Source organism: Lissotriton vulgaris, chromosome 4_1 (genome assembly GCF_964263255.1).
Source record: "Lissotriton vulgaris chromosome 4_1, aLisVul1.2, whole genome shotgun sequence".
NCBI classification, from domain to species: Eukaryota; Metazoa; Chordata; class Amphibia; order Caudata; family Salamandridae; genus Lissotriton; species Lissotriton vulgaris.
The window spans coordinates 1,728,379,535-1,728,406,536 of record NC_141691.1 but is presented as its reverse complement, the minus strand read 5'-3'; positions in this window follow the sequence as shown (position 1 = coordinate 1,728,406,536).

The window sequence follows — 27,002 nt, the reverse complement described above, 5'->3', positions numbered from 1 at the left end:
ATCACTTTCAGAAGGCTCTGCTGCATCTGTGATCTGACAGTCACATGGAAGAGAAAGAAAGGTATATGAAATGAATGAGGCCATACATTAACTTTAGTATCATTTTCGTAATTTTTTCGATTCCTTTTTCCTCTTCATTTAATTATTTTACGCTTGTGTTTGTTAATTGATTGTTCACTTAAACTATTGATTACTTTTCTTTGCTACCTTTCACCCCGCTACAGCAGGTATTACGGTTTCTCAGAGGGCATACAGCCTAGGCAAAAGTCATATTCATATCATATATAAGAAATCCTTCCATTGAATTGTGTAGTAGTAGTTAAGTACCACTTTTTAGTAACCATCAAGTTATAACTTATCTGCATCTTGCATGCATTTCGTTTTTCTGAACTAGAGATTTATTGGGGAGTATTGGATCATCAATCATCGTCTTCATTGTTTTGCTTTTGTTGTCTCCATGCATACTGTTTTTCTTTGTCAAACCTTTCCCCAAAGCTCCGTTCCCATCCATTCATCAAACCCTAACCCTCTTCCCCCGGGCTGTGTGGTTTTATATTGAGGTGTGATGTTACTACATTAAATCTACACCAACAATTGATCACACGCTTGGTGGGGCAGATGTGGTGAAATCAACACCAATGAAATCAAATGTTAATGAGGTAGGGCGAGGATCTTCTTCTGCTTGCCCACCCAAGCTCACTCTATGTACTAGTGTACAAGGCAATTAATTTCCCAAAGTGACCCAACGAATAAATCTAAATAATTACTGGCTTTGTTTGAATTTAATTTTAGACCATTTAAGTTTACGAATTGGATTGTGTTTTACTGACTCCAACACAACTACAGTTATCTTCTTGTACTTGGCAGTCCCCGACACCATTGATTTCTTTGAGTTTACTTAGCAGTTGCAATATTGTTTGTATTTTTCTGTCAGTCTTATGTACTGTATTTTTCTACTTCTCCCACATTCTCTCTCAGGCAAATGACTGTCTTTGTTTTTGTTTGCCAATGCTAGTGCCAGTGTCTAGTCTACTACTACCATCACACAACCACGGCCTATTCTCCGTTGTCTTGGAAACCTTGCAGCCCTTGCGGTGCCAAACTTAATCATCATCAATCACAGGTAAGAAGAGAAGTTTGCTGGGAGGTATAATGGAGGACAGGCTGTAAGTAGTACTAATAGGACAAATATAACTGAGTGAGGGGTACCGCATCTATCTGTTTGAATGTTACATATGTGGTCAATTAATAAAGTATTTCAATCAAACACTGGCCACTGCCCTGCATCTAGAGTAAACCTTGTGACGTACAACAGTAACCCCACCACAAAACAACATCATATGTGTAAGTTGAAAATAAATAACATGTATTCATGTAAAAAAATATCCTAGTCCTCCTATCCCACCCCTATCCCCACCCTAACCCCAACCAATGTCCAAGTCCAAAGAATGTCCCACAAAAATAACCCCAACACCCAAATCTCACCCACCAACAAAAGTATTAAAAAAGGGGCAAATCAACAGGGTCCATTACAAGTGGCGGGCTTTGAGGTGTTTGTCCACAATGATCTTTACGCGCTCCTCTAATTGGTCCTCCAGCTTGGCCACCTGGAGAAGAAGTTGTCGCTGAAATGCACGGCACCTACATTTGCATCCATGCTGTGAGGGGGTGGCAGATGTTAAATGCCGGCGGTGAGCGGCTGCCTGGCCGCGGCGTCGTACTCCTGCAGGTGGGGCCTTGCTGGTGCCAGACGCAGTGGAAGAGGCAGCAGCTGCTGCCGCCGCCTCTTCCTCCTCCTCCTCCTCGGCCACCAGCCGGCGGTACTCTTCAATGGCCTGCAGTTTCCGTTGCCAGGCCCTGGCTGCCAACTACTTCCTTGACGGTTTTTGGGAAAGAGTTTGAGTATCTATAAAAAAAGAAACAGAATTGTAAGTGAAACTCTTCAAAATTAATTCAACAGTACATTGTGGCATAGTAGCACTACCAAGTGCAGTACATACAATTGGTGTCAACTTTTAGTATCTCTCTAATCTATCCTCCTGTTTGCCTTGCCTGTAGCAAGTTTTTTCCGGCATTATACTTGCCCTAGTACTATGGGTGGACTTGAGTACACAGAAGAACACCAGTCTTTTTTTGTATCTCCTTTTATATTTTCAAAGTAAGACTCTGCTTCCAGTGACAGTCTCCACCTATGATGAATACAATACATTTAGGGGGCATCCACCCATTAAAAGTAAATGTCTATCATTCTTTATTATCACATTAGCTGGTTTCACTTTCACCAGCAACCACCCATGCATCCACTCCTTCCTTGGCTTGGATTTCATTGACACAAACTCCGCTCATGTTTCTTGCTATCCACTATATCCATGCACCCATATTGTTGTTTTGCCCAACGAGGCCTGCATTTTCTTTCACCTTCCAGTTCTACCCATCCTTCAACAACCCATGCATCGGATTCATATCAGCCACGTGCATGAACCTTCCAAAGTATCCTTCTATGGTAGTCTTATTAATATTATTACATCTCTTTAGTCCTTCCACCCTAGTTCACTTATTTCCCTTTTTGTTCAACACATCCCTCAAGGTCATCTGATCTGACTTTTAGTCTTCACCATAACTTTCACAGCTGAGTTGGAGTCTGCTAGAAGAGGCCTTGTTTACTCAACTCACACTGGTAATGCTGCAAAGGGTGTCTTCTTCAACCATTGTATATTGTCGAGTACAACTTCAAATTCATACTTTCTTAAGTCTCATAGCACAGTGAGGGAAATGTTCCCCTTGCAAATAAGTAATGAATATAACTTACCACCGCCCATCGCTGAACTTTCCTCCCCCACTGATGCTCCTGCAGGTGCCGCAGCCACTGTCCCCTCCTGGATGGCAATCGCATCGCCGCTGGCCCCGTCAGCACTGGTTGTTGGTAATGATTGTGCACCTATAAAAGCAAGTACACCTTTTTAGATGCCTGCACCCCTCCCCTTATTTTACTAGTTGTACTTTTTTCACCTGGAGGAAAGATTGAAAAATCAGTTACATACAACATAAATCATTGTAACTAGTCCAAATTGCGTCCTACTGTACAGCAGTCACATTAGACCGAGTTTAGTTTTAATTTATTAGATGGTCCTTAGGGTCATCTAATCTCTACTCCTAATCTCGTCTTTGGAAAGTCTGCCTGAGCCTTATAACCATTTTAGACCCGGGTCTACTGCTTTGCCCATGTTACCTCGCAGCTTGTTGCACAGTAAGAAAGACACCTATGAGGCCACATGAGTGTTGCATACAACTAAAGAGGTTGACAAACCAGTATTGTTAGTCCCTTTTGCTTATCCATGTTGCACTTTTTGCCATGACTGCTAAAAACTGGCATAGTTGTATTCACTGCCTGACGTGCAACATTTTTCTCATAGGCAGATGAGAAGATTGCCTTCTACAAACCAGAGATGTGCAGAGCTTTCGAAAGATGCATGTGTAATCAGTATACGTTCAGCGGTGAGGGCTCGCACACAATTCACACATTTCTCTATTGTGCACTAGATGTACAAAATGTATAGTACTTAATCTTCATTTTTCATGGCGGAGCTGGATGTTTTTCATGGAAATACTTACAAGTTACAAGTCACCAATACAAAGCTTGTTATTAACAAAATAAAGTTTTTGAACTTGCACATAGACTCAGTGGTTATTTTTTGAGTGTCTGGGGTGTTGTGGACTGAAACGAGTGAGTGAGCGAAAGGGTGTTCTTTAACTCTGTTCTGGGTTGTGTGATGAAATCATTGGGTATATATATCTAACTATCTTCAAATGGGGGTCGGGAATGGGACAAATGACTATGACTGAGACACTTAGGTAGGTAGACGGTCATTGATTGTGGGTTCTTCTGACTGAGTTCTGTGACTAGGGTGTAAGGTATAAGAAGTAGGGTCCAACCTCCCTATCACCAACCTCCTATTTTCTTGTGCATAGTTCTGTATGTGCAGAGAATAGTAACCACAACAGTAGGAGTAGTATACTAACCGAACAAAAATTAGTAGGCAAACATCTGGTTGCGCATTTTGTTGGTGGGAATTGACATAGACTAGAGATTACAGAGGACAACGCAAAAGTGGACCCAGTGGCTACAGCTATTGTATCACAGCTTTACTCAAAAGAATACCTTAACTAAAGAGTGGCCAACAGGGCAAGCTTAGCTACATACAGTCTAATAGTAGTAGCACAGAGAGTCATAGGGCAGAGGCAGTTTGAAGGAACTGAAAGTCAGGGATGGCATTAGATAACCAAAATTTGTAAAACCAATTGAAGACCAAAGAAGGTTTTGCTAACATTGAATTAGGAAGGAGGCTTAATAGGTTGGAACAAATAAGGTGTGTTAAAAAGTAAGGGAAATATAATTGTTAATAATATAAGCACTGTAAGACTTACTGGGGCCAGCAGCAGGATCCTCGGTAGAGGAGCGTTCCTCTTGTGGTTGTCCTGTCGACTCGGACCCCGTCTTATTGCCCCTGGGTGGTGCTGATCATGTAAGAAATAATAAAGAAAGAGAAACATTGAGTGCTGTGAAACAAGGACATCATTCAAAAAATCCTCTCAAACATTTTAGGAAACAACAATTCCAATAAAATTGACTTCGAAGTATAAATGACTACTGGCTTGCAGGATTCACAGACTGTCTACTTATAGAACACTAATCAAATGTTCCATAAACATTCTGATTGCAGAATATGCTAACGAAGCCAGTACCACCTGACCTACACCACCTATTCCAGAATCCAGACGGGCCAATTGTTCAGTAAGTCGGCATTTCCATTTTATTTTTGCCCGCAAACATGCATAGATGAGATGGAGAACACATGCATAAATTTGTGCATGCACGGAATTGTTGGTTGCTTGTGTCATATGAACTGCTACTGACTGACGTGACCATGCTATTGCTGCTAAGCCTACCACTCAGTAAACAAACTTCAAACCTGTTCTATGGAGGGGTGGGATGAACAAGAACTAACTAAGCATTCAGTGACAGAGGAGGCGTCATGCAGACCATTAAAAAAATATGAACTAATATTATCCATCCACCAATATTTCACTAAAGGACAATGTAAGGACTAGACTCTAGCAATAGCATTAACTAACTTCAGTTCTCTAAAAACTCTAACATCAACAGTCACCCATAATCACCAGCCCAAGCTAGCGCAAATTTGCAAACCAGTAAGAGAAGTGGCGAGCAGCACCTGTGTCATACAATAACAGAAGATTTTGAGACGGAATTGATCTGCAATGTAACTAAGGGCACCAGTAATCGCATTACTTATTCGTCCAAGAATTATACACAATACTTATACTACCAGATTATATATTAAATTATTAATATTACGAGCTACTCACCAAGCCCCACGACCTCGACTCCTAGCAGCTCCAACAGGTCCTGCTCCCTGTCCAGAATGTCTGCCCACCGGTGGGCCAGCTGCTGGTGGTTGCGCCGGATATCTGAGCGACGGTAGACTGCCCGGCGCACCTTCGCCCACCGGCGGTGACGCTCCTCTGAGAGGTAACCAGAGCCTGGCCTGCTGCCTGCTGCCAAGGTCAAGGGGAGGTGGCGCTGGATAAAAAAAAACAAGGGCGGCCACCTCCGCCTCCCCGAAAAGATTCCGGGCCTTCACCCCTGAAGGTCGTATTCTGCCGCAAGGCAGCCGGCTCTTGGGCGCAGGCGCCTTGCCCTTCGAGCCGGTTCTGCTGCTCCCTTTTGCCATGGTTCTGGGGTGGAGGTGGAGGTGGAAAAGAAAAGTTAGAACAAAAGGAAAAAAACTAGTTAGGGGGAAGAAGTATGAGCTTAAATAAAGAAGTAAATTAAAACAGTAGAAAAGTTTAAAAAAAAAGGTGGAAAAGTAGAAATAAAATGCAAAGTATAAACTTAGGGACAGAGAGAGATAGATGATAAGTAAAAAAAGTAAGAAAAACTGTGAAAATAGGTAAAGATTGCAAAGATAAAAGGTGGATAGAAAACTAGGCCCAGAACATAGTGTGAAAAACAAGATTGCCGCCCATCGCGACCACATGGGTAAGTTCGCGCTCGATTTCACGCGAACACGCACTTTGTCAGCGTGAACAAGTAGTTGTGTTCCCGTACAAGACGTGCACCACGTGAACATGTTATACGCGACCCGGAAGAGGAAATAGGGGAATAGGGGACGCGAGCGGGCGGGACAATTGAAAAAACAAGATGGCCGCGCCCATAGCCCACCACATGGGTAAGGTCGCACGCTACATTCCCCCGAACACGCAGACAGCGCCCCGAACATGCACTACGCGCTCCTAAGCAAGAAAAACAGCTCGCGAACGGGTCCAGCAAGCGACTACGCACGCTCGCGAAGCTCGCGTAGTGCGAGAACGTTTTCGCGTAGCTTCGTGTAGCTTCGCGTAGCGCGACTACGCGTACTACGCCCAGGGTTACTCTTGATGATCCCAAAAGGAACAATTGTGCTAAGTTTTTTTTATTTACCACAAAATCAATCCACAAAAGCAACTGCTGTAAAACCTTGCGTGACATGCAAACACTTCCCCCTTTAAAGTTTTCACAAAGGACTAACAAGCTCAATGTGCCTAAACTGCCTAGTCTAGATTAAGGGTCAAGTAAACCCAAGACCTTGCTATAAATGCCAACAGTCGCCACATGTACACTCTGCAATTGCCACTACCATGTCCTGAAATAGTTTCTATTTAATCTCTATCCACGTGAAATCTTTAGTTCAGTGCCATCACAAAGGAAACCTTCAGCTAGGTCAATTAAAGAAATAGATGCTGGAGCAAGCAAGTTCTTGAGTTGCCGCCCTGCCATGTGTCACACATCAAGGGTTGGAGTAAAGCCTTCAAAAGGGCATTTCCGCATCACCGCAGGTACCGTGACTTATCGTGTACATCAGATGAGCTCAGAGCAGCAACGAACATATCATGCTTTTGAATTGCACTCTCCAGAATAGGCTGTACAGTTAAGAAGCGTTTCCCTGCCCCTTACATTGTCTGTACCAATCAAGAGGTGCCTGTGAGCTGTGACTTGACTGGCTATGGAGAACTGAGCCCGCCCCCTCCTGTGCCACTGCAGGTGAATGTGGCCGCATCCGGATCTACTGGCAGTAGATTGATGGAATCAGCTGTCAGTCAGTGTGATCTCCTAAAGAGTTGATGTGTATTTGCTACTTCCCAGTCACTTTCACTCTTATTGGGATCCCATGGCAGGGGGGGGGGGTGGATGACAGGAGGGTAGGGATTTGGCCAAGCACAAGGTGCTGTGAGAGAGTGGGTCATGAGAGAGACAAGGTCATGGCAACTTCAAGACAAGGATGTTCGAGAGAGAGCAGAAGCTACTGAAGAGGACACATACCATGTGGCAGAAAGATGTAGGGAGAAAGAGAGAGGAGAGGGAATTAGAAGAGGGAAGCTTTAGCAAAAGAGCTGAGAAAAAAAAGGGCAACACAGAGAAATTTGGGAGGGAGGGGAGGAAAAGAGGAGGAGAGTGGAAAGGGAACTAAGTAGGCACGAGTGGAAGGATACGCAGGAGGAAGGAATGACCGGTTACTCACCGGTAATATTCAGTACTCCGAGTCGTAGCCCACCCCGTCCCAGTCCTTACTAATGAGCATAGCTCCTCCCACCAGAAACTCCCAAGCAACTAAAAACCCATCCCTTCCCTCCAGGCCACACCCACACCCTAAGGCATATAATCATGTGACCCGCCCATCCACATCCTGTACTACCAAGCACAAGAAGCCGAACAGGGAGGGAGGGATGGGAACCAGGACTGGGACGGGGAGGGCTACGACTCGGAGTAATGAATATTACCAGTCATTACCTCCTCGTCAGCCCTCCCCGTCCCAGTCCTTACTAATGAGCAGATACCAAAGCAAGAATCGGCTTCACATAGCAGAAAAACAGACTCAAGCCGCACAAGCAGAAAGTCACACAACCTGAGCAGAACGCAAGCCAGCGTTCCCAAACCCAGGAGACACAGACCCACATATCACACAATGACTACAGGACATAAAAGCACGAGGAGAACACCCAGCAGCATCCACACAGAACACGGCCAGGGAGCCCCATCCCGGAAGCAAGCCCAACGAGCAGCTACCCCAGAGGCGTGGAACCTCGAACCGACCCAGGCGTCAACACACCACAAGCCCAACAGCAGGCCGCACAGCCAACACAGCCACTGACGGAGAGCAGCCACAGAAGGCCCCAGAACACGACCAGCCAGCCTAAAGGCAACAAAAAGGGAACACCACCCCATAGAAAAAGGCACAGCAGGAAGGAGGCACACCGCCAGAGCCCGCACAACCGCCAAACAGAGCAGCAGCACCCAAACCCCAGTAAGAGGTACAGGACAGAAAACAGGCAGAACCAGAAACTCCAACAAGGAGCAAAGGAACGAAAGAACGGCGCCAGGAGGAAACAACCCCACAACCATCCGGACTCCAAGGGGCGCACCAGCCCAACGCCCGAACCCCGAAAGGCCAACCATCCGCCCACAGAGCTCGCAGGGAGGATACAGGCCGACCCAAGTCGAAGCCAATCACCCAGAAACCCAAGACAAGCCCCGGAATCCAACGCAGACACACCCAGTGTCGGACAGCAATCCAGGAAAGAAAACCCCATGACTGGCACAGGACAGGAGAGGCGAAGGGCTCCCGACTGAGAAAAAACTCAGCCAGAACACCCCAAAGCCAGGAGGTCCAGACACACCACAGCCAACCCGCAAGTGGACCAGACACCCCGAGACATAGGGTAAACAACAAGGGACCACCGGCAAACACCAGCAAGGCCCCACCGCCTACCACAACAGAGGGAGCCAAGGCCACCCAGACCAAACCGGAGCCACCAGGACAAACGAGGCCCGACCCAGTCCAACCCGCAGCAGGACCCACGGAACCAGCGCAAACGGGGGAAAAGCACACAGCAGGCCACCGCACAACAGAAGGACAGGGCAACCACCCCGCAGACAGAGCCTGACCAAACCGGAGAACAACCTCAACCCAAGGCACTCCCCGGAGAAGCAAAACAGGCCCAACCACGAGACACTGAACCTGGACAGTAAGAGGCATAACTCGGACAGGGAGGGAAACACCCCACGCAGGAGAGCCGCCCCGGGAAGAAAAGCCCCCCGGGAGACGAAAAGTCCAAGGGGCCACAAGGAAGAAAACGCCCCCCCCCTCCCGGCCGAACAGCCGAACCGACAAGTGAAGCCATCCCAGCACAACAAAGGCGGACGACCAAGCACCCCACCAGCACACAGTCCGACTAGACCCCCACGAACCTCAGGAGGAACCAAGGCAGAAAGAGGCCAGGCCAACCGTACCGACCAAGGGACAGACTGAAAGCACAGGCAATCAGGCATCAACCCTAGACCAGAGCGAGCCAGCGCCACCAGAAGCACAAGAGCAGCAACAGCACCCCGGGCCACATGAAAACACTGCAGAACCCCAGATCCTTCATACAAGATCAGGTGCACCCAGGCAAGCAAGGCCAAAGGCACAAAACCCCCATGGGACACTAAGAAAGAAGAGGCAGGAAATGAACCCACCCTCCAGCAGGAGCCTGCGACAGCAGAGGCACAAAACACTCCACAGAGCACTAGAGCCCAGGTCAGAGAACCAACTTCTCTCAGGACCCAAATGGATAGCCCCGCAAGAGGCCCAGTGCAAGACACGCCAGGGGGAACAAGAGCCACCAGGCCCAAGGACAAACCTCACAGCAGCAGGAAACAGCCGCCGAACATGGAGCCGACGGGGAGTAGAGGAAGACCGAGCCCCCAACCACCACCGTAGTCTGCGGGGCACCGTCAGGAAAACCCCACCAACCGAGGTGCCGAAACCACCCCACGAACAGCAGCATATTCCAAACCGACGCAGGAGGCAGCAAACACCCATTGAAAGGGCCCAAACCGGAAGGAAAGACGAGGAAGACTCAACCTACCGAACAAGGCAGGGAACACCCGGAACCCCCTAGTAGGCAAAGAAGCCGCCGGAACCGGCAAAAGAAGAATGTGTCCCGGAGAACCAGAAGGATCGACGAGGGAGACACAAGCGTGCAGCTGCCATAACCAGCACCGGACAGCAGACCCCAGAAGGGCCCCGGAACAGAAACAGGAGCGAGTACACCCCCCGACCCTGCCGAAACACTTGCACTCACAACACCGCCCCCTCAGAAACGAGACCCGAGCCCTGAGCAAAGAGCCCGCCACAGTGCCTGAGAAATGGAAAAAGGGGCAGCACAGAACACAGCCAGTAGCCCAGCCCAACAAGGAGGGACAAGAAGAAGAGGAAGCACCCCGTAGACCCTGGGACAAGAGGAAGGAAGGGACACCCCGGCCCCATTCCATACCACCAAAGGGCAGGGCCACCAAATTAGAATGAAACGCTGCCCAAAAGCAGGCGCACAATCCCACGGATCCCAAAATAGTAAAGAGCCCGCGAAGGGAAGCACCATTAAGGGAGTTCCCCAAGCAGTACCGACCTCCAAGGCAAAACCCAGCGAGCAGCCACAGAGGACCCAGCCACCGTCGCCATCGCACCAAGGGTGTCAAAGGAAAAAGACTGCCCAGAAATGCAACTGCAATCCCAACCCGGAAAAAGAGGCAGAGGGACCCACAACCAGCAAACCAGCACAGAAAAAACGGACAGACACACAAAGTGACCAACCCAAAAGCCAGGGCAAGACGCAGCCCGGACCGCAAAACCAGATGTACCACAAGCCAGCCTCAAGGTCCCCCATCCCGCAAGACCACAGGAGAAGAAGGAACCGCAACCACGGACACCACCAGGCACTGAGCCGCCACACCAGCCACCGGGATCCACTCGCTACCCAGCCAGGATACCCCAGCGAACCACCGTAAAGGAAACCCCAATCGGCCAGAAACCGGGGAAAGGCATGTCCACCAAACATCCCCCACACCCCCTCCTGCACAGCATACACAGAGATCGAGGAAAGGGGAGGCCCACAAGCCCCAAGAACAGGTGAATGGTGAAAAAGTCCACAGACTGTCCACCCACCCAGGGCCTATGGAACCAAAAAGCGACCTGAACATGGAACAGAAAACCACGAAGGCTCGCCCACCCCCCGGACCCAACCAAACCAAGACAGGATCCACGCGGCAGAAGCAACCTGACCATGCCCAAAGGAAGGAGCAGCGGAAGACCCAGCGACCACCACCTCCCCGTGACAGCAGAGCCCATACATGCCAAAACCACACATCTCGAACAGGGGCACAGAACAGAGAAAGTAGCGCCCAGACCAAGCAATGCAAGATCCACCAGGGCCAATCAGGGAATGCCACACCCCCCCCAGGCCAGCAGGCCAGTCCAAATAAGACAGAAAGAGGGAGCCCGGGACTCCCCCAAACCCCATGGTCCCGCCAAAGCAGTAACACAAATGTACCCGAAACAACAGGCATCTAAGGGGAATAAAAAAACTGTCGCCAATCAGACCGACACACACGTACCTGAAAGGAGGCCAGACCGCCACGCCACTGGCGAGCAGAGAAGCCAGCCGTGCACAACACACCACCCTTCCCACCCTAGGCGAACAAGCCAGGGCAGGGAACCAACCCGGAAGAGGGGAGGTCCCAGCAGGAAGACAAGCCGCGCTACCACCACAGGACACCGCCTTAAACAAAAGCAATGCCCCCACAAAAAAGGGCAGAGAGCGACCCACGGCAGGAGAAAGAGGCCAGGGGAGGAACCAAGGACACACAGCCCCAGCACACAGAGACCCGACCCCCAAAAGTACCAGCCCCATGCGTGTGTCATGAGGCGCAGTCCAATATATCCAGAACACCAGGGCGCCCCCTAACTGAAGGACAACGGAACGCAATGAAATGCATAAGGACACTTGAATAGTGCACTACGCACCCGCACGGGTTGGAATAGGCACTGAGGCAAGAATTATCGGGTCTGTGGAAGTTTGAGCCCAAAACCCGCCGAGGCGGGCCCTAGAAAGAACAGGCAGCCCAAAACAGGACCGAAAGAGAGAGCAGCTTCCACATGTAAAGCAACCTGCCTCCAAACAGACACAGGAACACGAACTCCCGGACATTCCAAAGGAAGCATACAGGCACAGCATTGCCACCACGGCCCACTGTGTGAACCAAAGCGACGCCCCCTAAAAAGGGGCAGGGAGCGACCCGCGGCCAGAGGACACGAAGCCCCAGTTGACAGAGCCCCGGCCATTTAAATGAACACAGCGTGTCCCCGCAGGGAAATTGCAGAGTCTGTCCACGCGGCCGCTTTATACAATGCTCTGTGCGCATCCAGTACGATATCTGCATCGTGTACTGCCTCCCAGGAAACAAAAACCAAAAAAGGGAAACACGGGCCCGAGACGAGCACCGAGCCCCCAAACACACCACCCAGGAGGAGCCAAACCGCCACACCACTGGCGAGCAGAGAAGCTAGCCGCGCCCAACACACCCCCCCTCCCTCCCCGGGTGCACCCGCTAGGGCAGGGAACATACCCGGAAGAGGGGAGGCCGCAGCAGGGAGACACCACCCCACACCAGGCAGTCAAGGCCCCCCAACCCCACGGTCCCGCTAAAGCAGGGACTCAAAAGTACATGTCAAAAACAAGTACAACAGGGGAACAAACGGCCGCCCAGCAGGCCGTTTCACACTCACCCGAAAGGAGGCACCGGTCCAGTACCCCCACGACGAAGTTGCCAGGAAATGAATTCCGCAGAAAAAACAAACAGGATGTGGATGGGCGGGTCACATGATTATATGCCTTAGGGTGTGGGTGTGGCCTGGAGGGAAGGGATGGGTTTTTAGTTGCTTGGGAGTTTCTGGTGGGAGGAGCTATGCTCATTAGTAAGGACTGGGACGGGGAGGGCTGACGAGGAGGTAATGGGCGACAGTGAATGTTAGTGAGGCGGGCAATTGCAGGTTCACTTAGAGCTCACCTAAAACCATATTCAGGCATTTAAGCACTGCAGTGGTCATGCTGTATGGTCCCAGCAGCTTTCAAAAAGAATAAGAGCCACAAGAAAGGTGCACTCCGTGAACAATTAATAGTAAAATGTATATATTAACTTCGAAGCATGGGTTGATTGATTACAGATATTGTGCCAAATTAAAATTATACTCTGGAGACACCAGTGCAATTGCAGTAGTTTCACTATGTACAGACTGGACAAGCACTAAAATGTATTGAGCTCCAATAAGTACGCTGCATAGCAGAGACTGAGATTAATCTCCGAAAAAGGTGCCACCCATTTGGGTTCAGGTCCACTATTTATGTCGATGTTGAATCTTAATCTTGCCGGAAGTGTAACAAATTCCGAGACTGCTGGGACAATGACTTATGTACTACTTCGGGCCAGGTATGCATGTTATTGTGATGAGCCAGGCACGTGTGTCCTATGAGGGAGCACTGATGCATGTACTGCAAGCGGCCATTAAAACATGTATGTCATGCAACCACTGAAGCAGGTCCTGGATTGGGACTGTGATGCAGTAGGCCCCGAATCAATGTTTGTCATTCCCCTGGACTATTGATGCACTGCTTTGTTTACTGGGACGCGTAATACATTGTTTGCACGCTATTACTCTTTGGCAGCCTAAATGAGAACCGGACTGGGCAGCTGAGTCACAGACTCGTCCATTTATTAGTGCTGCACAGAACAAAAGCTGATAATTGCATTTTAAATAATTAAGAGAACAGCAACTAACTCCCATTAAATTCCCACAATTGCTGAAGCCATATTCTTCCCCACACCCCTCACTTTCCAACCACTTTTTCTGATTATGTTTGCCTTAACCTGAGGGTTTGGGATACATTTTTTTCACAACCTGCCGTGCGACACACCTTCAGTGAGTTGATGCTTTTAAGCTAAGAGCCCAAATGAAAAGCAAAACTAAAAGTCCCATAATGCATGTCAAGCTGTTGGCTGACACAACAGCTTTGGATGAACATCTCACATGTGATGGGTGCTAGAGTTCCTTCATGGGACATGTTTGGCTAGTGAGGCACCATTACAGTCCTGGCTGCAGTTTTGCTAATGGGGGATTGAGGTGTAGACTGTCAGAGTGGTGAACCGTCTATTTCATTAGGTTCATCCCATGTCATTTGTAATTAGGGCCTGTTGGGAACATCTGCCATCCATGAATGCTAGTGCAGTAAGCATAGCTGGCATTTAATTCTGGGCCAAGCCAGAGACCGCATTCCATCGCTGGTATTCTGAGTGGGAGAGAGGCCCATAGAAGCAGGTTAGAGTTGATGCATTAGCTGCTCAGTGTGGTGCAGTTGTTTCCGGACCATTAAACCGCACAAAATGAGGTAACTTCTGAAACTTATCTCACCACATGGGTATTACCGCTATTTTCTGCTCGAATTAAAGTGCCACTCAATATGTCACACTTATGGCATTGAAGTGTCACACATAAATAACCTGACAACTTGGCAGCTATGGAGCTGATCTAGCAGAGGCCAAAGCATTGAACGTCCATACCCAGCAATTGAGTATAAATGCTACTCGGATGGGAACATGAAGGCCCTCAATGCAGTACAAACAGTTCAGTTCGAATTACTTCTTGGTTGTCTGGCTGGCTTAAGCATTCTGTAAGTTAAAGCTAAGCTAGAAAACGTTTGTATAGGTTTTTCAATAATAATAGTACATGCTGCCTGTGGGAGAATGGTAAATGGATGGCTATCTAACTTTGTTCACCAAAACTTGTGCTCCCCTATTTTACATAAGCCATTTGTGACCATGTCTTTTGTTCTGGTCCTTCTGGTCTCGGTATTTACCTTGCTTTTCTAATAACACTGCCGTTGTAAAAACAAACGTGGAAGGCTATGTCCTACTCTAACTGTATCTCCCCCAACTGGATGCCAATGGAAATGCAGCATTTTGGAGAGAGTGATATAAAATAAATATTAGAAAACCATCAAGCACATTAAAGTATTTGTTCTTTACTTGGTATATTGAGATAGATACAATTATGAGACAGATGCACTATTTGCCGCTATTTTCCGTTTTTGCTTGCTTAGTAACTTCCCTGATTCGTGGAAGTCGGTGGGTGTGTAAGATCCTGGGTAAAAGAGATCTAAGGTATACAGTCAGAGAGCATATGGAAAGAAAGCAGCTGCTCAAATAGCAGAGACAGAGAACCCTTGAGGAAAACATGATTGTAGGAGTGAAGTATGAACTGCATCAAATTCTAATAAACAGAATTAAAAAATCATTAGCAAATTCTAGTAATGGGTAGACAGGTGTTGGAGTGTGGTTTATTTCAGTCTGGTGGGGAGTAAATAACTGTGTATAGAGAATTAAATCATTTTGGTTTAGCAGCATTCAAAACTGTCTAACGTATGCATTCCAAAATTCAACCATTCTTAAGTGATCAATGTGCCGACCCAGTCAGTTTTTAGGTCGAGCATTCGAGACTTCTTGTATATACTTTAGTATACACCTATATGTGTTTGTACTTTGTGGGCTCTGGAATTCAGCCATAGGACTTGTCTGCTTCAGCTTAGGGACTTTTTTTCTGCTCAAATTCCTCTATTTAACTGTCTTAATAAAAAAGGACCAGTAGAGGTCAGTAAAATATCAGAATTGCTTTCTGCTGAGGGACTTTCTTTAAAAATAAATTCTGGCAACTTCCTCTATTTAGCTTTCTTGATAGAAAACAACCAGCAGAGGTCAGTAATATACCAGAATCACTTTAGCATTCTCTAGGTTCCGTGTCCATAGAAATTGTCTTCCACGAGCACACATAGACAATAATATTTTTTTCAAATCTTGTATGTTCAGTGATGTGACCACCGAAGGCCCTAATTTCATATTAAAAACAGAGCTTTAGACTATACCATTTCCTTCTGAAAGGCAATATTTCTCTCCTTGTGTTCCCATACCTGGTGTGTCACTCAGTTCCACCATATTGAAGTACAGTAGATGTTTCAGCACCCAGGTTAATGTGCTGCATAGCTAAAAAGATGTAATGTCCCAAAGGTGAGACCGATTGCATTGCAAATGCTTGTTGGCCATGTGATGTCTTTTCATACAAACATTTCCCCTAATATCGCGTTCTCATCCATTCAACTTGTTTCTGCTTATTCTCGTTCACCTGTCTTGTTCTACAGGGTAACCCTGTGTTCCTCAGAACCTAGGACAATGCCTCATATCAATCAAATGGTGGTTCTGTTTAAAATACTGTCTGTATCTTATGCACTGACAAGGAGTTAGTACAACTCAAGTCTCCCTAAGGAAACATCAGTCTTTATCATAAATGAATCAAACACACCTACAGGTAACTAGAATCAAATAAAACATATTACATTGTTTTACAGTAGTTACATTTCACTCCGTCATCAACGTAACATAGTAGGGTACTCCATGTGCAGTGCAAAAGGGCTCGTGCTGACAGTGAGTGCACGTATAGAGGGGCAGATTTATCAATATTTCACTCAGCGCAGCAAGCCACCTTACTGAGCTGGAGAGCGTGAAAGGGAAAGGACAGGTATGCATCATATTTAACATTATAAGGTGCATTTCCTGTCCTTTCCTTGTGCTGGCGCACAATGTGCAGATTGTGCCAATGCAGACACCCTTGCGCCATGGTGTAAGGGTGCCAGCATTGCAGGCAGGATTATTTTTGCGCAAGAAGGTACACCTACCTGCACAAAAACAATCCACTGAGGCATTTTCCCGCAGCACACATAGAAAGAGGAAAAAAACGAGGACAGATATTTCCCCTTTTGACACATTTCCCGGTCTACCAGTTTTTTTTGTTTTTTTTAAATTTTATTTTTTATGCAAGGAAGACAGAGACCATAAACAATAAACAAAAACAGCAACAATGGTAATGCAGTTTGAACAAGTAAACAAATAATAGATAACATCCAGGAGGATTTACATGAGTCTAAACTTCATATCAGCCAAGAGAATGAAAAGAAAAAAAAAGAAAAAAAAGGAAAGAAAAATTATATATATAGAAAGAAAAGTACAATTAACAATCTTGTCAAAATATGCAAACAAGGAAAAAAAAATTATGCCGTACATTAAATCCAATCAGTTATGGGCGCCCATATTTTTAACCCTCTTATCCTCTTGCGAATATTCTTAGTTTTGAGTATGGAAACTTCAATATTATACATGGATAATAACTGTGCCCTCCAAGAGGAAAATAACGGGGGTCTGTAGATATCCAATCCTTGGTAATACAGGCACGTAGGACCGCCATACAATTAAAGAGAAAAGCAACATGTGCCTTTGATCTGTTTGTCACCTTAGAATCCATACCTAACATCACTAACTCTGCTAAAATGTGAATTGGAGAACCAAGTATCTCTAAAAAAAACTGTTCAATAGATATTAAAAGAACTGACAGCTTAGGACATAAAAAAACCATATGCTGCGCATCTGCAGCATAGCAAGCGCATCTATTACACCTGGCTCTGGCACCAGTGCACATTTAGAAACTTTCCCAGGAGAATAATATAAATCATACAAAACCATATAGTGTTGTGCCCGCATCTTGCCAGAGATCAATACTACATTCGCCAAAGGGCTAGAGGTGTGGAGATCAATTGTCCCTGAAATGAGATTAGTTCTCCATTTATCTTGACATTGGTCTAAGTCTTCTGGCAATATCTCTATTAAATTTAAATGAAAAAAGCCAATGGACATTCCTTTTCCCATCCCCCTATCAAAGGAATTTTCATAAACCGAGAGTTATATTGCCCGAGTGACCCATAGTAGCTACGAATTTGTAATTTTTAAAAAAAAATCCTTCTTTTGCACCCCATATTTACATTGTATCTCAATAAAAGACAGAGGTTGAAACATATCCCCTAAACTCCTAGGGCCTTATTTATGAAGTCCTTGCGCCGCCGGTGCGTCACTTTGAAAAATGGGAAAAAATGACGCACCGATGGCGCAAGGCCTTCATAAATAAGGCCCCTAATACCTAGCTGATGCCAGTTCCTGGTTGTTACATCTCAAAAAACAATGGGGAGAAGGCCAGCTGAATCAAAAGGGGTATAACGGTTTATTTGAGGAAGCCCTACATGACGCTTAATTTGTCTCCAAATCGAAAAAAGCAGAGATCAGCACTTTAAACTACGTTTTTTTATAATAACTAGGTTCCAGAATTTTCAAAAAACAACTGTTGACCCCTTCACCAATTGCAAATCTATATATTGAAGGGTTATGACATGGAGATAGTTTGTTTTTTTCTCCTACAACTAGAGGGGAGATAAATTGCAAACCCGATGCCCAGTAATAAAATAAAAAATAGGGAATACCCCACCCGCCACTAGCTCTTGGGAGTGCCATTTTTTGGAGAGCCCTTCTATGGCGTTTATACCCCCACACAAATCTAGAGGAAATATTTTTGAGTTTTTTTAAACAACTTAAAGGAAATTCTACTGGGATTGATCTAAATAAATAAAGAAATTTGGGGAGAACCATCATTTTTAAGACATTTGCTCTGCCGTGTAATGATGAATAAAGGTGATTAAGTCGCTCTAAGGTGGAATTGACTTTATCTAAAACCGGGTTGATGTTGATCCTCGGAATCTCATTAATGGGTGAAGTAATTTTGATCCCTAAATATGTTGCCTCTGTTACAACTGATATATCCCTCGGGGGCAAACCCCCCACATATAAGATCTGAGTCTTACTTATATTAAGCTTGTACCCTGAGAATTGACCAAACTGTCCAGCTAAATCTTCTATAGTTATTAAGGCCAGCGGTAGATCAGTGGTTAAGACAACAACATCGTCTGCATAGGCGAGGGCTCTATACTCCAAATCACCTATATTTACTGGTTTAATATGTCTACAGGTAGTTGATTTTGTAAAAAAAAAGTCAATATATAATGCAAATAATAACGGTGACGAGGGGCAACCTTGCCTTGTACCACAAAAGATAGGGAATAAATCAGAGTCTCTTCCAGCTAGACGAATTGATGCCTTAGGAGCCAGGTACAAAGTTCTAATTGCCTGGAGGATTCCTGGCCCAAACCCCTTAAAACAGAGCACCTCCCATAAACAGGGCCAGGCAATCCTGTCGAATGCCTTTTCCGCATCCAGCAGGGTAACGCCTTTAGGGGTTTTTGTGGCCTCAGCCCAGTCCATCAAAGCAATAACGCGCTGCACATGATCTGTCGTATCGCAACCTGGAATAAAACCATGTTGTAAATGTGATACCAGAGAGGAGATAATTAAGGAGAGGCGCGTGGCTAAAACTTTTGAGTAAAGCTTACTATCGGCATTGATGAGTGAGATTGGCCTGTACAAGGAAGGAGATAGGGAGGGTTTATCCTTTTTTAGAAACATGGTTATTATAGATTTCTGTCAAGGCGCCGGGGGAGAGCCCCGTTATGCGGTTACACAGACTTTCAGCAGATGTTCCTTCAGGATTGAAAAGAAAGTACGGAAAAACTCCAAAGGGATCCCATCAGGACCGACCGCTTTCCCTGACGCTAAAGATAAGATTGCAGACTCAAGTTCTTGTGCTGGAAAATCATCCTCTAAAGCTCCGCTCTGGGTGGAGGAGAGTTTAGGGAACTCCTGATCAGCCAAAAACTCTGCGACCTGGTCTGCAGTATCCAGAGAATCTTCATTTAAATAAAGATTGCAATAAAACTCCTTAAACGTTCTTAACATTTTTTCCACATCAGTGTGTATCAGACCATTTGCATCTTGTATTGCATCTACATTCCTTGCCACTGCCCTCTGCCTCAACCTTTTGGCTAATAAACGTCCCGAGTTTTCGCTCACCTCATACATGCCAGCACAATGGATGGCTATTTGGGCAGCTAATATATCAGTGAATCATTCATATATTTTAATTTTTTGAATCGCAAGATCACAAACCATCTGTTCCTGTACTTGATCAGTGCTATCTATTTGGATCAGTCCAATTTCTAAATCACGCAGTTTGGCCAACTCTAAATCTTGTTTAGCCCTCATCTTGGACTGCTTCTTGATAGAAAAGCAGAGTTTTTCTCCACGCACTCCGGCTTTAAAAGCATCTCAAACTATGCCATCTCAGGCAGAACCAACATTAAACTTAAAAAACTCGGTTATCCAATTGGACATATTTTGTAAATAAGACTGATCTAATAATAGGTGACGCTCGAAAGTCCAAGAACTCCTGTTTGGACAAGGTGGGGTATCTACTACAAATTCAAGGATAATGGGATTGTGGTCTGATATAATTTTGAGAAAAATGTCCATCTTGGCATTGGTCAATAGTTCTAAGGGGGCAAAAAAGTAGTCAATACGAACGTGCTTTTGGTGTGGAGCAGAAAGAAAATGTGTAACCAGGGACTCCAGATTTTTTGAGCCACCACGCATCCACTAAACCAAACTCCTTAATAATACCCCTAGTAGCTTTAAAGGTCTTATGCTTTCTGCCCACATAACAGCCATTGATGCGAATATCAAAATCTGCCGGTAAATGCAGATTGAAATCTCCACAAATCAAAAGGGGTGAAGGACAAGAAGTCAGCTCAATGCTGATATCGTTTAACATATCCGGATCATCCAAATTGGGACCGTGTATGGAACAAATAGTGATTGGAGCACTATTAACCTTACGTTCGACAATCACCCAGCGCCCATGCTGATCTGCTTTTGCACGTTTGCACACCCCAAACCATTTTTTTTTAAATGGCTACCCCACTTGTTGTAAAACCTGTTGTGTACATTCCAAAACTTCATAACCCAAGTCCTTCAAAAAAGCCCTATTGTTCCAGACAATATGTGTCTCTTGAATACATAAGAGCTGAACCCCATAGTTTTAAGGATTTGTGCCATTATCCCCCTTTTCTTCCTGTTGTTCAACCCATAGACATTCCAAGAACAAATAGAAAATGTATCCATTGTCATACAAAAAAAGCAAACGATTGACACTAAAGATTTATTGTTACACCACTGTGGTTGCAAGTTTAAATAACTGATTTTCACACCTCTGCTCCTTCTGCTCCTTGCCCCCCAGCCCCGATCCGCCCCCCCATAACCCACCAAACCCACCCCTGTGAGGCAAAGGGACTGGATGGTCCCTATATGTGATGGGAAGAAAGGAGTGAGCGCTCTCCTACCCACCCCGGGCCCCCGGCTCTAATTAGCCAGAAAAAGTAAATAAAGAAAAAGATAGAGACACGTCTTGTGTAAACCTGGTGAACAGAAAAAAAAATGAGACAAAGAGAATTTACAAGCATAAAGAGAGAACACCAGAATTGGGCAACTCATTAAAGGGTATCTAAGAATTCCATTGCTTTAATCTCTGATGTAAAAAAAACTGTCTTATCTCTAGCAATAACTTTGAGCTTCGCAGGATTTAATAAGAATGCGTGTGCCCCCTTTCCTTAAAAAGTGGAAATAAGTTGGCGCAGATGCCATCTTAGTTGTACCGTAGCCTGACAATAGTCAGGGCGGACAAAAAAAATTTCGTTTACGATCAGGGTGGGCCAGGTCATATAATTTCTTACATAACACGAAGTTGTTAAGAGAAATAAGGATCGCCCTTAGTTTAACCTCAGCTCCCCTGGACCCCGCTCGAATCTGAAAAGGAAATCTATGGACCGGTTGGAGCTCCCATTCCCATTTCCAATCTTTTAGCTCGGGAAAAGCTTCCATACACAACTCAATAACAAATTCACGTATATCTTTCCCCTCCAAGCCCTCGGGAACCCCCAAAATTCAAAGGTTATTTGTCCTTGCCCTGTTTTCGAAATCGGTCAATTTCCAGTTTATATCGTCCCAGACTGAGTGCAGGGCCAGAACATCAGCTTTACAAGCAGAAAAGTCATCCTCTATTGTGGAGATCCTGCCTTCAGCCTCGGCCACTCTAATTGAAAGATCAGCACTTTCTTTCGCAATGCGACGCACTGTGTTCTGCAACTTTCGCACTGCCCCATGAATGCGAAGACTCTCAGCCTTTGTCTCCTCCCGATGGGTCATGATATCTTGATAAATTGTAGAGAGAGTGATACCACTATCTGCTGCATCAAGGAGGAGTCTTTGACTCTCTACATCCATATTCACATCAGGGCAATGCACTATAGTCCCAGGATCTCCTGGTGGAAAGCCATTATACGTGGGGACCCGTAGTGATTGAGTATTGCCAATCTCCTGCACAGTTAATACAGTGTTGTCACCCCCGGGTGAGTTTGAGACATTTTCCTCTTCCTCCATCAAAGCAGAACTTGCTAGACTTCTGTCATCCGCCCAATCAAGGTCAAGGTCTACACTTTCACCCTCGCCCTCTGATACCACCGACACATCCGACATATAGTAAAATTTCCCTCCAGAGTCACAGGAATCTAAGTCATTCAGAGTTTCTTTTTCTAGGGAGGGATTCAGCACGTCAGATATTATACTTGTATCGGGATTAGTGGGACCGAACTCAGACTCAGCACGGAAAGAACCTCAAACATTATTGGGCAAGGGTTGTGAAGTAATCGGAAAGAAGCTGGAACTGTAGATAAGTAAGTTACTTTATTGAATTAAGATGATAGATAATAAGTTATAATGTTAACCCCATCAGGAGCAGCTGTCCTGCTGCTCAGCCCTCACCCAACTGACATTCACAACACACTAACATTCCATTCATCCAAAATTCCACATCTCATACATACAAGCTGAGCAGCAGGAAGATATAAGATACAACATATCTCCCTTCGTTGGGACATTTAAAAGAATCAAATAAAACATTGACAACATTTCAAGTACAATTAGTCAGTAGATTCAATAAATTTAAACACAGCACCAGTAAGATAAAATGTGCAGTATAATCAATAAACGATAGGTACCCACATACCTCACTAGACGACCATGACACAATAATCAAACTGATGCAAGAAGACACATCCTGTCCCTTTCCATACTGACACACGCGCACAACAGTCTGAACAAGCATCACATGCATCACATTACTTCCTGTAATAAACAACAAACCTACATCCTACATCCATATGCCACAAATCATACTAGTTGGCCAGGCCAGTACAACAAGCAACTCACACAAGAACAAACCTTTACACCATATATATCAGGAAAGAACGTGTAGACCTCTTGACAAATTATCCCATCCTCGTCGCCAAATGAAGTAATCGGAAAGAAGCTGGAACTGTAGATAAGTAAGTTACTTTATTGAATTAAGATGATAAATAATAACTTATAATGTTAACCCCATCAGGAACAGCTGTCCTGCTGCTCAGCCCTCACCCAACTGACATTCACAACACACTAACATTCCATTCATCCAACATTCCACATCTCATACATACAAGCTGAGCAGCAGGAAGATATACGATACAACAGGTTGCTGAATACTTACAGTTTGCGTGTTAGGAGTTGTATTAGGTGGCACAGCTGTAGTCACCGATTCAGTCATTTCCTCTGATATCAAGTTTTTTTCCTATTGAAGATGGACGGAATTATTACTTTTTGGCCTTGCGTCGAGGTATTAGGACCAGCTGTCCATGAAGGTCTGTCATAATTCACACTCTCACTAAGACACTTGTCTCCATTCTTCCGTCTGTCCGCCTTCCTCCCATTGTGCGGATTAGCAGTAGTATCCATGCTTCTATGACCAGGTGAAGGCTGCTAAGCAAGGGTGAGAGAGACCGGAGTATTCGCTGCTGCCACCGCCCTTGTAACTGTGCCTTTTGATGGTGCATTAGTGCCAGTATTCTTAGGTCTTCCAGGTTTTGCGCAGAGCCCTTCAGGTGCACCCTGGTAGAAGAGACAACTGTCTTTGGCGACGAGAGATTCTCTCTAAAAAATATGCCCTGCTTGGAGCACTGAACTGCCGAAGGATCACCCCTGTAACACCTCCTCTGTTGTAAATCACAAGTGACTTTTCCTCCCACTGACTCGCCAGCTAAACGAAGAGCAGGACACACATGCCGATAGCCGACGGTAAACAGCAGCTGAAATCGGCGTTTCTGACACGCGGCTCTAAACAGGGTGTAAGCACTCAGCATAGCAGGCGACAAGGTAAAGAATGAATTGGCGCGTCCTTTCACCTGTATTCTTCACCCGGGGCAGCAAGTTCTTCTCCGCTCGTTAATGCAGCATTTTCCGCGAGCGATAACGTGTCTCATAAAGGCAGGGGTCAGAGGTGGGGTAGCAACAGGAGAGCACCTACAGCCTGACTCGCTCAGACACAGCAGTGTCCGCCATCTTGCCTCTTGACCTCCATGTCCAGGTCTACTAGTAATGGTAAATGTGGGAATACACCAAAATCCATGGGGGGGATGAATGGGAACACCCACTCTCCACCAATAGAACGCCTCCCTGGGACAGAGTAATGCAATGCAGCAATTTGTGCTGCGTTACTCTAGATTTATCAAGTCACTCTGGGCCATACAAGGTGGCCTTCTGAGGCTTCATAACTCTGACATAGTAGTCACATAGCCCTTGTGCCCCCTTGCGTGGCACTGGGGCGACCTAACTCAATGATAAATGTGGACCACAGTGTTGGTCAAAGATTCAACAGTTGCTCAAGCCAGTCCATCTTCAAGGTTATTGGGTCGTTGTCTAGGCAGGCTTCCAAAGGTTCTAAAATTGACTGCCAGCTGAACTAAACGATACAGATACATTACGCTTCAACATTTCGACCCCAGCACCGATTGGTGAGAATTGTTCATAAAAATGGAGTCTTCATCAGGACGTTGGATAAACTCAAGCCTCTATATTTGAATATGTGACTGTTGAGTCGCCACAAGGCTCCCATGAGTCGCCCACATGAAGTTGAGGAGAAAGTCACTGTAGTGTATTTCCAAGCTAGGACTTTAGTATGCTGGTGAGCACCAATCTCACCATGAATGAGGTCCAAGGTGCGTTTCAATTTCAAAAGTAATGCGCATCCATCGACTCTGGGAGTGAACAGTCACATGTTGCTCTCACAAAGGCATGTATTCTAAATCACTATTGTACTGTCGTTAGCACTGTGTCAACCAACAGGTATTTTTGTTGTAAAATACATGAACATAAAAGTTCTTTTGTTAATAAAGAATATTTATAGAAATATACATTTCTGGGATTAGTTGTGCTAGGTTTGGGTGCCCCAAATTCTGGAGCATCTCTGAATTAGGAAACTACACATCTCTGCTAATAGCATGTAGCTATGATGATAAACATACCTTTGACGACTCCCTCTGAGGTCTTCTGCAAAATCTACTTACACGAGTGTTTTAAAAAGGAAAAGGCCTATACTGAGCTGCATTCTTCTTTGCCATAAAAGAGTAATGTCACAGCAACCTTTTCAAACACATCAATAACAACATCTGGAAATAATATTCACATTGCACAAAAGTATCAAAAGCATCAACTATCCTACTCCTTAGGTTACAGCTCGAAGTCATGTAACATTATAAAGGAACTCCGACTTAGACGTGACGTCTTTATGTGGCCAATGCACTTCTTTTCATATAGCACATGGGGGATTTTTGTTTTTTTAACACATAGTCATACCATAACCCATCCCACGACCTTTGTTTAAATCTTTGGTCTCTTGCTTCTTCTGATGAAAGAAATAATGTAGGATAACTGAAGAAATGTGAAAATGACAACACCAGTATCGAGCTCAGACATTCATAAACATAACTTAAACATGTCACTATCAAAGCTAGTTTTGTGCTTTCATACATGTGATATTTTAACAGATCGATTTCAGCTGTCCTATGCTCATGTCTGTACATCAGCAGACAGGCCTGCGGCTTTCGTACGAATCCAAGCACTTATTTGGCAACACGCACCACATGATCACAGACTATCTGAAAAGCAAAGTCTTCAGCATTTTCACAACAGGCCTTGGTAGAGCCAATAGGTCTCGCCTATGGAAGAGCTATTGGCTTTGTCAATGTATTTTAGCCATTTTTTACAGCACTGTTGAAACTTAGAATAAAAAAAGTGCTATGACGTAGCCAATGGAGATCACAAGTGGCAATTATCGTTTTTCTTAGTATGGGAATATTCTCTGTCTCCCTCCCTCCCTCCCTCCCTCACCAAATCAAAAATCAGGAACAAATGACAGTAACACCTTCTAAGCTAACGTAAAACAACAAAGGACCACTAGTGTAGATAGGGAAACTGCTATGTTCTGGAGGCACCTCCAGGCCATAGATGGAGCCATGTCCTGGGGGATGGGGTTTCAAGGGCCATTAATGGCTCCGGGAGGGGGTCTGCGTGATCCCCCTGCTTTTTGATGGAATGGCCAGACCCTGGGTGTTGGGGCCTGAAATTGGCGCAGGGAGGGGGGTCTCCCTCCCCCAAATGTCTATGGCCGGGCCCTGGGGGATATCGGGCTCCGGGCCAAAATCACGGCCGCTCCCCCTATTAGTTTATAGCTGAGCCTCAGGGGATAGGGTCCCCAGGGCCACAATTGTCCTTGTGAGGGAGGCCACATGCGCCCTCCTCCCAACGTGATAGTTATTAATTTATGTAGCAACGAAGGAGTATGCAGTTACTGTAGGGCGCAGAGGAGTGAGAAGGAGGCTAGCTTGGTCAACACCCCTACTCAGGAGTGGAGTGGGTGTGTTTCCCAATTTGGGAAGTGGGGCCCTCACACACCCATTTGGGTGTCATGCTTCATCATGGGGCTTGCAATGCCTGACGGGCACCTTATGAGGGGCTCTTTGTTGGAGATCTTTTTCGCAAGCCCTATAGGTGAAGTGTGTGTGAGGGGCCTAGTGGTGTAGATGTGAGGTGATCTGAGGTAATTTGAGAAGAAATAAAATAAGACAAGGAGGTGCTACAAAATTAATTTTAATCTACAAGCCCACTCATCTGAATTAAAACCAAATAAGGAAGTCACTGCCGATTGTAATGGTCGGAGGTGTCTTTGTGTGCATAGTCATGGTCAACATGTTTTTTTCCTTATGTGTAAAGATTACTCTGCAATTCTTCAGGACCTATAGTGGTGCATTATCTACACAGGTGGTTGGTTATGGAAAATGAACCAATCACTCAGTTGACCTGTCAATGAGGTACCTTAATTATTCAAATC